Source organism: Trachypithecus francoisi, unplaced genomic scaffold, assembly GCF_009764315.1.
Source record: "Trachypithecus francoisi isolate TF-2019V2 unplaced genomic scaffold, Tfra_2.0 Lachesis_group10, whole genome shotgun sequence".
In the NCBI taxonomy this organism is placed as follows: domain Eukaryota; kingdom Metazoa; phylum Chordata; class Mammalia; order Primates; family Cercopithecidae; genus Trachypithecus; species Trachypithecus francoisi.
The window spans coordinates 128,895,798-128,908,663 of record NW_022681455.1 but is presented as its reverse complement, the minus strand read 5'-3'; the positions used below and the strand labels follow the sequence as shown (position 1 = coordinate 128,908,663).

Below are 12,866 nucleotides of genomic sequence, written 5' to 3'. Positions count from 1 at the left end.
CCACCAAATGAATTCGCCTTTGAGGTCTTGGCATTGGGTTCAGCACTCTCTATTATCAACTGGAAAGCAAAATGCTTTGTTTTGCCTGAAAGACGTTCCCAGATGGCGCATTCCCCTGCGAGCACCCCTTCGGTTGCGAGTCTGAAGGCATCGTGATCAACACCATGGTCAATCCGGATGGCCCAATCGCATCGAATCCGGCCTGCGGAAAACACTTCACTTCTGGCCTCCTTGACACCAGCGCCCAGAGCCGCCCCAGACGCCGTACACTGCACTTACCCTGGAGCGAGCGGGCGTGTCTGCCGGCGCTCATCCCCTGTGGCATGTGGTTGCAGAGGGACAGCTGCCCCGTGTCCGGCTCCACGCCCCAGGTGCCCGCAGCAGCAGCAGTGCGCTGGGGCTGTGTCTCTGCGCACTGGCTGGCTCTGGGCTGGGAAGTTTCAAGCATTCCCTTCTCCCCCTTCACACACTTAACCCTACCTTGTCTGGTCAAGAGGGATCCAGACAAAATCAACCTTCTGCGTCAAGAGCTGCGTCCAGCTGCCTCAGAGGCACAGAGTCTGTTCCTGGCCCCACTTGGCTTTCACCATAAACTAGAACGAGCGGCCAAGGCCCAGGATGCTGCAGCTTTGCAAGGGTGAGCGGCTTTTTCCTAACCCACTGGGCTTTTTTCCTCCCAGGTGGCAGAGGGGTGCACCTGCTCCAAGGGATTTGGGATGTCCAGCCCGCTGGTCTCTGGGGGGGGCACCCTCGGTGGGGGCTTCCCCTGGAGAGTTTAACACTCAGACCCCACTCCAGGCTCAGCAAGGGGCACTGGTTGGGGGGATTCCAGCCCACTCCTCAATTCTCTATGGGGACACTCGGCCAGCCTTGGTGCTTTCAGAGCTCTGGTTTCCTCGTTCGTAGGAGATAAACAGCACCCAAAACGGAGCCGCAGCCACCGAGGCAGGCTACTGCCAGGCGGAGTGCAGGTGCATCAGTGATCCTGCCTGCCTTCCCCTGAGCCCCGAGTCGCCGTTCCATCCACTTAAGGCGTCCTGGGCTCTCATGAGCTTCCAGGGAAACCGAGTCACAGGAATTTAATCATGGCCAAAATTTAGCCCATAAATAGCTATTGAGCGGCTTCATGCCGGATGGGGAGATGTGAGGGCGGGCGCAGGAGGAGGCGTGGGCACGTGCCCTGAGGGCAGCAGCACACCTTGCGTTCTCAATTAGGTCTGGACGGCAGATTCGCAGCGCCTTTTCCCGCTTTCTACTTTCCTGTATTTTTGAAGTTTGCTACAATGAGCATATATTGCCTTTATAATGAGAAAATAGACATTTAAAAAATGTTTCAGAAGCCCGTCCTGACCGCCCCTCGTTTTCCCCAGACCCACTTCCTTGGAAAGACCTTTCCATTGCTTCCACACTGCTGTTTTCACACTCGCCTTCCGACGGGCACCTCCCATGGCCCGAGCGCCCCAGTTTCACACTCGCCTTCCGACAGGCACCTCCCACAGCCCGAGCTTCACACTCACCTTCTGACTGGCACCTCCCACGGCCCGAGCGCCCCAGCAGCCCCCTTTGTTCCCCTGAAGCAGGTGTGGCCTGTGAGGCTCCGGGAGGGAGATGTGCCCGTCCTTATGGGGCCTCCAGCCTGCGATCCCTGCACCTACACAAAAACTGACTCTCACTTCCAGGAAGCTTCTAGAAAGGGCCCCAGCACGGTGGTCAGAACACAGAGTCCCAGCACACCGATTGGTGCACCCTCAGCCGCCCCTAAGTGAGGGGTCTGGCAGGGTCCACCTGGGTGACGCCCTCCCCCTTCAAAGCCCCAGGCTGCCGGAGCACCATCCCATTCTTTTGGGGACTTCGTACAGGTTGTTGACTCCAGGAGGGCAGGAACAGCACCCGACTGGGAGTCTGCAAGTGTGTGGGGTATGACATTCATCTCACATGCACAGAGCACACCATGAGTAAAGAATTCTCATCCTCTGGTATTTCTCTTCCTGTTTTTTAAATTAAGGTGAAACTCACTGCACATAAAATTAAGGTTTTAAACTATGGCACAGTAGGTGGCATGAGGCGCATGCTGTACTATGCCTTCCGTTTACTTCCAAAGTCTTTTCATCATCCCCAAAGACCACCCAATGACTGCCCATCCCCACCAGCTCCAGACAACCACCCATGGCCCCCCAACTGCATCACAGGGATGCAGTTGGCCACGTGTGGCCCTCGCGCCCGGCTTCTTCCACTTCCATGACATTCTCCAGGCTGGCCCACACCGCAGCATGGATGAGGCCCTTACTCCTCTGTGGCTGAGTCTTACTCCTTGGTGGGGAGAGACCTCATGTTGGGTAAGCAGGCATCGGTCCATCCAAGGACATCTGGGTTGACTCCACCTTTTGGCCATTGGGGGAACCCTAGAGATAGAAGTGCCATTTTCACCCCGACCCACGGTGCTCCCCCTGAAGTCTGAGTTGGAACCACCCACCTCTCAACGGGTCCAGATGGCCCTATTCCTCCAGCGTTTCCAAGAACACACCTGGCGCACATCGTCACCTGGTCTCAATCCCATGGAGGGACCCTGGGGTTGCTTCTAATCATTGTTCAACGTCTACCCTCTCTGTGCATGGCTCACGAAGAAGGTGGGGTGGGAAAGAGAGATCTCTGAGTGATCAGGTTGTCTTGCAGCTCCAGATGCTGCTCCCAGTGTTGGTCGACGTTGGTGGATTCCAAGTTCTAGAGCCTCTGTCGGCTCAGATGAAATATCTGAAGTTGGCACAAATGCAGCCATCCTCAGGTGGGGCCCCATCACCCTCAGGAAATCCTGGGCATCTTTGGGCAGCAGGGAGCTGGGCAGGTCCATCACCCTCAGGAAAGCAAGGGCATCTAGCCAGGAGCTGGACAGCTCCATCACTCTCAGGAAAGCTGGGGGGTCTGGGCAGCAGGGAGCTGGGTGGGTCCACCACCCTCAGGAAAGCTAGGGGATCTAGGCAGCAGGGAGCTGGGCAGGTCCCATCACCCTCAGGAAAGCCGGGGCATCTTTGGGCAGCAGGGAGCTGGCCGGGTGCATCACCCTCAGGAAAGCCAGGGTGTCTTTGGGCAGCAGGGAGAGTCCCCCGTCATCCTGTGGACATCTGTCATTTGTGCAGAAGCCTTGACATAAGATAGAAGCAACATTTCCTGGAAGTTTCTTACAAACTTAAATCAAGGACAGAGGGTCCTAGAGGAATTGAAGGCTTTGCTGTCCACTTTAAGTGGAGAGAATTCTTTTTCATTCCTTTATCATCACTAAAGGTTGGATTTCAGATTAAGTACTGAAGCATGTGGAGGAAGATGAGGGAGGGAAGATGGGAGGAGGGTGAAGAAATGTGGGCATCTGGTTCCCTGGCTGTGCATTCAGGGGACGCTGGGGGACCACCTGCTTAACAGGCAGATGCCTCTGTGTGTCGCCGTCAAGTGAGGTTGTGGCTGAGCCTGGTTAACACTCGGGGCGCCCATGCATGGCTGGAGCCTGAACAGTCTCTTGGTGACAGCAGTAACCACATGGCATCCTCCTGCAGGAACCATGTGGCTGGCTTTTATTCTCTCTATCCTTGGACGGAAAGAGGAGGAAAAAGCAATGAGTCCTGGCCTTCTACCTTCCAGTAGGTCAGAAATGTTTTCATAAGATAAAAGTTACAACTGAAAGAAACAGCAGATCTGGGCGTAAAAATCCTGTGTTTTCAGCCTCGAGTGTGTGTGGGAGAGCGGGAGCTCAGGGTGTCTCTCCTGGGGGCCATGAAGCAGGAAGAAAGGGCTGTGGGGCCAATGCCAGCTCCACTTTATATCTGGGTGCTGGGGCTGCCACAGCAAAGTGCCACAAACTGGGGGTCCATGTGACAGAAATTCGCCCTCTCCCTCACTGAAGGCCAAGTCTTAGATCCAGTTGTTCCAGGGCTGTGCACCCTCTGAGGGCCCCAGGGAGGCCCCTTCCTGCCTCCTCCAGCTCCCAGCGGCTCCCAGGGTGGGGTGGCGTGGGCAGCCACGTGTTCAGAGCTCCCAGGTGTCTCCAGGGCTCCGCCAAGGCTGACACCCTGGTTGGCACTAGGACTCTGATTAGGATTTTGGACAAAGCATTTCCTCCACGGGCAGACACAGAGCACACCCCTGGGTAACAGCACACCCAGCTTTTTAGAAGAGTCACCAAACACTGGCCATCCAAGTGAGAATCAGTGAGATTGCAAAGTGGTTGTCATTAGTGAGGGTGTCAGATGGCCTGGTGTGTTTAAGTAACCAAAAGCAAGTCCTTCTGATACCTTGCATGTTGGAGGGGGTATTCCAGTGCTGGTTAGAATTAAAACCCAAAGCAGGTCATTGATTCTGATGGGAGTGCCCTGGCCCCAGGATCATTAACAAGGGTTTCAGGGAGGAAAAACAGATGATATTGTCTGTCCCTGGTCCAAATTCATGGTGCATCCCCATTTCCATAGCAATTCCATGCAGGTCTTTTATATGCTGCTATATTTTATATCTGTTGCTGTGCTGCTACATACTCCAAAACTTAATGGCTTAGAGAGCAAAAAATCACTTTTTATCTCTCACAGACTATTAGCCAAGAAAGTGGGAAGTGCTCAGCAGGGCGGTTTTCCTCAGGGTCTCTCATGTGGTTTTATGTCAGCCAGGGCTACATCACCTGAAGGCTCAACTGGGGCTGGTGGCTCTCTCACAAGGTGGGTGGGCTGGCACTGGCTGTTGGCTGAGGGCCCCAGTTACTCTCTGGGGCCTGCCTGAGTGTCCTCACCGCATGGTGGCTGGCTTCTTCTAGAGTGAGTGAGCCAACAGGCCAAGTGGAGGCTGCAATGCCATTATAATCCAGCCTCAAGGGGAAGTCACACATTGACCACCACTGTACTCTATGCTGACCACATAGACCAGCCCTGCTGTGTGGGAGGGGAGCACACATAGACAAATACAGGAGTTGGGGGATCACTGGGGCCATCTGGGAGGTTTGCCACCATCACCCGTCCTGTTCCCTAAATGACCTGCATCCCCAGGTTTCCTATTCTCAGCATTATGTGCCACCTTGAGGGGCTGGGAATGAGAAAAAGTATTGTTTTCAGACAGAAAGCATGTCTTTTATATTTAACAGCCCTTCCTTTAGTTTATCTCTTCCCTCTCTTACTTTATTTAAAAGTAGCAAGAGGCCAGGAGTAGTGGCTTATGCCTGTAATCCCAACACTTTGGGAGGCTAAGGCAGGTGGATTGCTTGAACCCAGAAGTTTGAGACCAGCCTGGGCAACATGGCAAAACCCCATCTCTATTTTATAATATTACTGTTTTTAAAAAATGAACAAATAAAATAAAGTGCAAGATATGCTACCCTCAGTGCCCTTCTTACAAAACTTGCTAGCTTGATCATTCAGCTTGTTGGGCCACTTTCCACATTACTGCAGGCCATGGTCTTGCTGATAGAATAAGAGTGCCTATTTCTGGTGGGGTTTGACTGAGCATTCTTGCCTGAAGTCTCCTGAAGCTGTAGTCTTGCATCAGCTGGAGTTGCAGTCTCATTTGAAGGCCTGACTGGGGCTGGAGGAGCCACTTCCCAGGTCACTCCATCACACACTGGCCAGTGGTGCTGCTGGCCAGAACTCAGTTCTCTCCAAATGGACCCTGCCATGAAGCCACTTGAATATACAGCATGGTGGCTGGCTCCCTTCAGAGTGGATGACCCAAGAGACCAAGACAGAAGCTGTGGTGCCTTGTACAGCTCAGTCACAGAAGTCACATGCTGTCAGCTCTGCCATGTTCCATGGGTCACATGCATCAGCCCTGAGTCAATGTAGGAAGATGATAAACCCCAGGAGGTATGGGTCAGTGGGTTCACCTTGGAGGCCACAGAGCTGTCCCAGCGCTGTCCCAGAGGGGGATTCAGTGACAGAGCCAAAGGGATTCCAATGACTCAACCCGAGAATGACCAGATTAGACAGGACTGATCAGGCTAAGATGATGAAAGGCCTGCTGACATGACACATGGAATAGGCCCCAGACAGAGTCCCTGGATTGAAGTCTCCACCCCAGCACTTCCCACCTGGGGTTTGGGCTTCATCCATCGGCAAGGCAGAGATGATAGCCAAACCCAGCCTTCCTCCCACCTGTGTGCCGGATGATCAAAGGAGCAAACAAAAAAAAAGCAAACAGGAAAGTGCCAAAGAGTCACACAATTATCACTTATTTTTGTTACTAGAATGATAAATCCCTTTAAAAATAAACAGCTTTCTTGGATATAATTAACATACTATACATTTCACCTATGTGAAGTGCACAATTCACTAGTCTTTAGTCTATTCAGAGTTGTGTGACCATCATCATTATAGAATAAGGTCTGACTGATGCTTGAGAGCTGACGATGATGATGATGATGACGGAGACAGAGTCTGCTCTGTCCACCAGGCTGGAGTGCAATGGTGCTATCGTAGCTTACTGTAGTGTCCACCTCCTGGGCTCAAGTGATCCTCCTGCCTTAGCCTTCCGAGGACTCCAGGCATGAGCCACCACACCCAGCAGATATTTTTTTTTTTTTAGTAGAGGTGAAGATGTGTGGCCTCACCTATGTGAGGTGAGGTGAAGATGTGTGGCCTACACTATGTGGCCCAGGCTGGACTCAAACTTCTGAGCTCAAACGATCCTCCTGCCTTGGCCTCCCAAAGTGCTGGGCTTATTTTTAGACCATAATGAAAAGTTCCAGTTGATGTTACAGGAAATGAGCCAGGGAACGCTTTACCCCCAGGCTCTAGGAACCATCAAGGTCAAGCTAGAAAAGGGCGTCGGCAAGAAGGGGTGTCCGGAGGCCTTAGGGCTGCGCTCTCTGTGCAGAGAGTTCCGCTGCGTGGAGCAGCTGCACTCCCTTAGGGGTGGCTGGGTATGAGCGCTACGGCCTGTCCTCGAGGGTCCCACCTCTTCCCCAACTCCCCGACATCCTAGTCAAGATTCAGGAGGTGGGACTTCCCCTGGAAACCTGGAAAGCAGGGAGCACCGACTGCCCATGGACGCCGGGAAGGAGGGAGCGTTGCCGCCCGGGGACCCTGAGGAGGAGGGAGCGTTGCCGCCCGGGGACCCTGAGGAGGAGGGAGCGTTGCCGCCCGGGGACCCTGAGGAGGAGGGAGCGTTGCCGCCCGGGGACCCTGAGGAGGAGGGAGCGTTGCCGCCTGTGGTCCCTGAGGAGGAGGGAGCGTTGCCGCCCGTGGTCCCTGGCTGCGTGCCCTCCCCTTGGCTCCTCCACCCAAGAGGGAAGTCGAAGCTGTTTTTCCAAAGCTCTTTCTCCCCCACCTCCCCCAGCTTCCCTCTAAGAGTTCCTGCTGGTGTCCTCCGCCCCCAGTCCACCGTCCAGGAGCCAAGAATTCGTGGCAGACCCCGAGCACAGCTCGCCAAATCATTCGCTCATTGTTAGACATCTGGGGTTTTCAACTGTTTGTTTTCATAAAGGACACTCTAAACGCCCCTGGGCAGTGGCTCCTCTGGAGCTCCAGTCCGAGAACCTCGGGTGTGAAATTCTGTTCTCAGCTCTGCTCCTGCCCAGGCTGCTCTATCATCCCACGAGAGGCTGCAGTTGGAAGCCCCTTGATGCCCCAGCCTCCGTGGGTGTGAGCATCCCCAGCACCCAGACCTCGGCTTCTCGGTATCATGTTCCATTCAAAGTGGCCAGGACTCCTGGGAGAAATGGCGAGCTCCAGTCTGGGAAGGGAAAACACCAGAGGCTTGTAGGCGATTGCGACCCTCCGGGGCTACGAGGCTGTGCCCGAGCACTCAGGAGCCTGCTTGGTGGGGGGTGTGGGGGGTGGGAGCCGAGGGTGCCAGGAGATGGCCCGGGGCACAAGCAGCCCTACAGCTCAGGCTCAGACAAGCAGCTGGAAGCCTGGTGGCGCATGGACATTCCCACGGCTTTAAAGGACGCCCCACAGAACACGGATTAATCATCATAGAGAGGAAGGACAGCGTTGCAGGGGAGCCTGCAGACGCAGCATCGATAAAACCGTCAGCGTTCCTGTCACCAGAGACGGCCCAGGTGAGATTTTACACCCCCCGCCAGGACACCTGCGGAAGTGCAGCCTCACCCCCTGCTGTCCTTGCCCACCCAGGATCTCATCACCAGGAATCGAGAGGCAGACCCAGCCGAGGGTATCCTGCAAAGCAGCCCGAGTGCTCACAGCATGGAGGGGCCAGGAGCCAGAACAGGCTGACAGAGATGGAGGAGAGAGGGCGGCTTGGGGCAGGGCGTGACGCCCGCAGATTCCCCTCTCAGAACCTCGTGGGGACAATGGCCAGGCTGCAGTGCGGCCTCACATGGACCTGTCCATTCCCCGATTCTGACGGTGCTGAGGGCTTGCGAATGTCCTTGTGTGCAGCAAACACACCCCAAAGAGCCTGGCTGTGTGGACCACGGTGCAGTCCCCCACGGGCCTCTCCCAACCTGAGCGGCGCCCTCCTGGCCACTGGCCACTGCTGCCTGAGTCCCTGCCCCAGCAGAAGGCACAGGCTGGGGCGGGCCTGCCAGAGTGAACCAGGTTGGCGAGGAAGGGCCTCCCAGGGCCGAGGCATCTGAGCAGCACCCTGCAGGATGGGGCCTGCGATCTCATGCATTCGAATGGTACTGCATGGGCCAGGGTGTCCCAGGGGATCCTGTCGGGTGCCCTCCTCAGCTCTTCCACCTTTCACAGTAAGTACCTCGACAGTACGGCTCATGGTCACCCCAAGTCCCCGAGAAGGGAAGAGAGCGACGCCATGGAGATGGGAGGCCAGCCCTGCAAAGGGCACCATAGTCCTGGGCACCACCTCTCCTGGGGAATGGGGGCTTGGGCTTCTTCTCCTCCTTCCTCCCTCCCTCCTCCCTCTCTCCCTCCTTCCTCTGACTTGCACTCCCAAATTGCCAGTATCACCCTCTCCCCAGTTGCAACAACGCCAAACATTCAGACATTGATTCGTGTTTCCTGCATGGGGGCAGAAACCCTCCTGTTCCAGAGCCACAGGGCCCCCACATTCCCCCACGGGCAGGGACCCATCTCACTCCCCCCACCACATTGGCCCACAAGGCTCTGGCCCCCACCCCCATGGCTGCTTGGTGAAATGACAGCCCCGCTCTGCCAGAAGCCGGGGAAGAGGAAGGGGCTGGGGAAGGGAGTCCAGCTGGGGAGCCCTGTGAGCCCCTCTAGGAGCCTGGCCCTGGCTGGAGAGAGAAGCACTGGGATGAAACACAGTTTATTCACGGAGGCACAGGATTGCCATCTGCAGAGCTTGTGCTAAACTCCAGCAAAGAGCAGATGCAGGCTTTCCTCCCTGGGTCAGCAGCCCCGGGCCTGGAATCAGCTACGCCCACTGCGCTGAGATCAGCTTTGAAAAGCCCCCATTGCAGACCTGCGGCAAAGGCCGGGGGAAGCTGGAAGCGGTACTAAGGCTGCTCTGCTGTGATCAGCCTGGCCTGGGGCATCCTGGGGGATTCCTGAACTGCCTCCTACACCCCTCCCCAACCCCCAGTATGAGGCCCTCACTCAGGCATGCCTGGGCCCTGGAGGCAGAGAGCCTGGGACTCCACGGAGAAGCCGTGCCCTGCGCCCACTCGGCCTGGCCGGGAGCCCGGGCCCTGTGTGGTCACACCCGGAGGGCCTCACCAGCAGCGGCGGGGGCAGACTCTGGGGGGGCACCCCCTCCTCCAGCAGGGCTGGCCCCAGTGGGGTGGGAGGATGTGGTGGAGGGCATGACCTCTAGGAGAAGTTTGGCTGGAGCAGCCCTGGGGGGCAGCCAACTGCCGGGCAGGGGCTCCGGTGGCCCATTTCCCATGACAGGCAGCCTGGCCGGGAGGGACGTGCAGTTTCCACCGCCTGAGCCCAGCTCCCAGCCCCGGGCATTCAGGCTATTGGGTCCAAGGTGCTCTGTCACTTATTCCAAGAGTTGGCAGCCGGCAGGGTCTGAGGGCCACCGAAAGGGAAACGTGCCCCAATTCAGACCCCCTGGCCACAGGCAGGCGGCCTCGGCTCACTCCTCTCCTCTGGGTCCTTCGCCCGCAGTGACAGCTCCGCGCCCAGCACCTTCCTGTGTAAGAAGTCAGGGAGTTCGAGATGAGATTGAGGCTGATCTGGGCCTTGTGTGGCTCCTGCTCATAGGATCCTGGGGGCCATTTCAGGAAGAGCCTCAGGACACGGAGAATGCTCAGTCTCCCGGCTGCCCCGCCAGGCAAGAGGGTCCGTGGTGGAGGGAATCCAGGGGGCATGGTCCTCACCCCCACTGTCAGCGCTGGCAGACCCCAACACTCATCCCCCAGCCCCAGGCACACAACCTGCCCTACCGCCCCTCTCCGGGCCCCGCCGCAGTGGGTGTGTTTGGTGCTGCTGGGGTGGAGTCAGGGGCCAGATCCCATCGTGAATTTGACAGAAAAGGAAATGGGCTCCGAAAGCAGGTGAGGCTCAGCCAGGGCCCCGCGGCTCTTACCCAAGGGCTGAACTCCAACCTTCCTGGCCCGGCTCTGTTTCCCGAGCTGTGGAAAATGCCTCTGTCCACCCGGCATGGCTGGCTAGTGCCTGCTTCCCCCACACCAGCCACAGGCCGGCTCCCCAGTCCTCTGTGGGAGGGTTGCTGGTCTCCGTTAAAAACCCCCGGGTGACTTGCATGGCGCCAGGGCCTGTGCCCCCGGGAGACACTCTGGGGAGGGGTCACCACCAGGAAACCTCAGTCCAAGCTGCCCAGCCAAGGCCGGGCATGGCTGTGCCGGCACAGGAAGGCAGGGAGGGGTCTCCAGGGCAGGCAGCTCTCCCCTCGGCCCGTCCCCCGTGTGAAGTGCTCAGCCCAGGTGGGATGGTGCTTCCCACTCAGCCTCCTCCAAGCCGCCGAAGGTCCTGCTGGTTCCCCAAATGACTTCTGTCCTGAGCCGTGGGCTCCTGATCACGCACCTACCTTGCACGGCCTGAACAAGAGTCTGCGCCAGGGACCCCGCTCGGGAGGGGCACAGAGGAAGCCAAGGGCCCACACAGGTGAGGGGGTCTCGTGTCTGAGCTCACCCAGCCCAGGCTCAGCAGCAGCCTCAGAATTTCCTGGCATCTGCTTGCCTGTGTTGCAACCCAAGTGGGGTGTGCGCACCACCTGAGAGAGAAAACACTCGCGGAGGATTATGTAAGCGCTTTCCTCCCCAGCGCAGGGCCGTCTTGGGCACATTGAGACCAGACCATGTGCTAAAGCACTTCGGGAGAGTGGCGGGAGCTGAGCTGCCTGAGAGGGATTAACCCCTTCCGGGATGCTGGTGGCTCGTCCTGGAGAACGTGGGACTGGTCAGGATTGCAGCACGCGGAGGGGTGGTGGAGTGTGAATGTGGAGGCACCGGTGCTGTGTGATTTCCCACAAGTTGTCTAACCTCTCTGTGCCTTCATCGCCTGACTCGGCTGTTTCCAATGCAGCTGATTTTAACAGCACCTGTTCATGAGGCCACAGCCAGGATTCCTGAAGGCAAAGCACAGAAAGCCCTCAATGCGGTTTGAGGCTCCAGGCAAGGCTCCGCTGACAGTAGCTGAAAACAGCAGTTCCAGCCACCGAGTCGCCCACCCTGCCCACCACAGAACGAACAAGGATTTCCAGCTTTGCTCGGATTTGTGGGGACCACTGGGTTTGGACTTTAGGAAAAGCTCATTTGCCTTCGGGCAGAAGCGACCGCAGCTGGGGTCACCTGAGGTGGGGGCAGGAACCTCTCGCTGGCTGATGTGGGACCTGGGGAGGGGCCGTCTGTGTGGGGCAGCTCTGGACGCAGACCTGCCGATACCTGTGAAAGCTGTCAGGCTGAGCCACCGTCCAGCAAGCGAAGAGACCACACTGGACCACTGCGGAGTCACTTGGCCAGCCCCACCCGGGTCCTCATAGCCCTCCTGTGTGCCCCAACTCCGAGCGGGCGGCCGACAGTGCACCCTGACAAGGCACGCGTGTACCATCGGGGACACCTGCTTCTTTAAAGTGACCGGATGGTGCCCAGGACCACAAGAACCAGCCTCACGGCAGGGTGCCCAGCCTCCTTCTCCCTCCACTGTTAACATTTTTGCCAAGATTCCAAAAATGAAGCTGCAGCCGAAAATAATTTCTTTTTCTTCTATAGCCCAAATGAATGATGGTGTAGAGATGTTCCCATCATGAGAACGGCGGGCTCCATTTGTAGTAGGCCCAGGGGGTAACCCGTCTGAGGTTGGGGTGCCTTGGGGCCAGAGCCCAGAGGAGAACCCACGTTGGCGTTCTAGTAACGTGAACCCTCATAAGATCTTCAGGACAGCAGAGGTAGCGGAGACGCCGGCGGGCAGGGAGAGCCGGCCCGGCCAGCCCCTCAGGAATGAGGTTCGGTCCTATTCTAGCTCAAAACGATAAACCTCATCTCAGATGGCTGCTTGTGACTCCAAGAGACCACCAGGCCCTGGTGATAGCCAGAGCGGTACCCAGCATACGAATCCCGCCCACCTGCCTGGTGTGGCTGGGAGACGCGGCCGGGTGCTCTCTGTCTCTCCCTCCCTCTTTCACTGCTCCCTGAAGGCAGCATCTAAAGAGGCTGAGGCTGTCCTGTTGCTGCCCTGACCTCTGGGGAGAAGCCCGCAGTTCTGATTACGGACCTCAGACGGGGAAGCGCACAGGAGGTCTCGGGTGGCCGGGCTATGCTGCTGCTCCCTGGACGGGCAGAGCTGGCACATGGGAGGCACTTCACAGGTGACTAAGGAGGCACAGACCCGAGGCCTGGGGGACTGCAGTGTCCCGTGGATCCCAGCTGCGGCTATCAGGCCCACGGGTGGGAGAGCCAAGGGAGGGGCTCAGCTGGGCAAGGGGATGAGAGCGGGCGGGGACACTGCTGGGAACTCCCTTCACTGCATGGCCAACAACGTGCGTAAGCG

At 57.5% G+C, this 12,866-nt stretch overlaps 1 long non-coding RNA gene across 1 annotated transcript; it reads left to right on the top strand.

Annotated features, from left to right (window-relative positions):
• The first annotated feature begins 362 nt into the window (after positions 1 to 362).
• LOC117088194 lies at positions 363 to 1,979 on the top strand. Its single transcript, XR_004439060.1, has 2 exons — positions 363 to 637; positions 1,860 to 1,979. It is a non-coding gene; the product is annotated as an uncharacterized LOC117088194 (long non-coding RNA).
• The last annotated feature ends 10,887 nt before the right edge of the window (positions 1,980 to 12,866 follow it).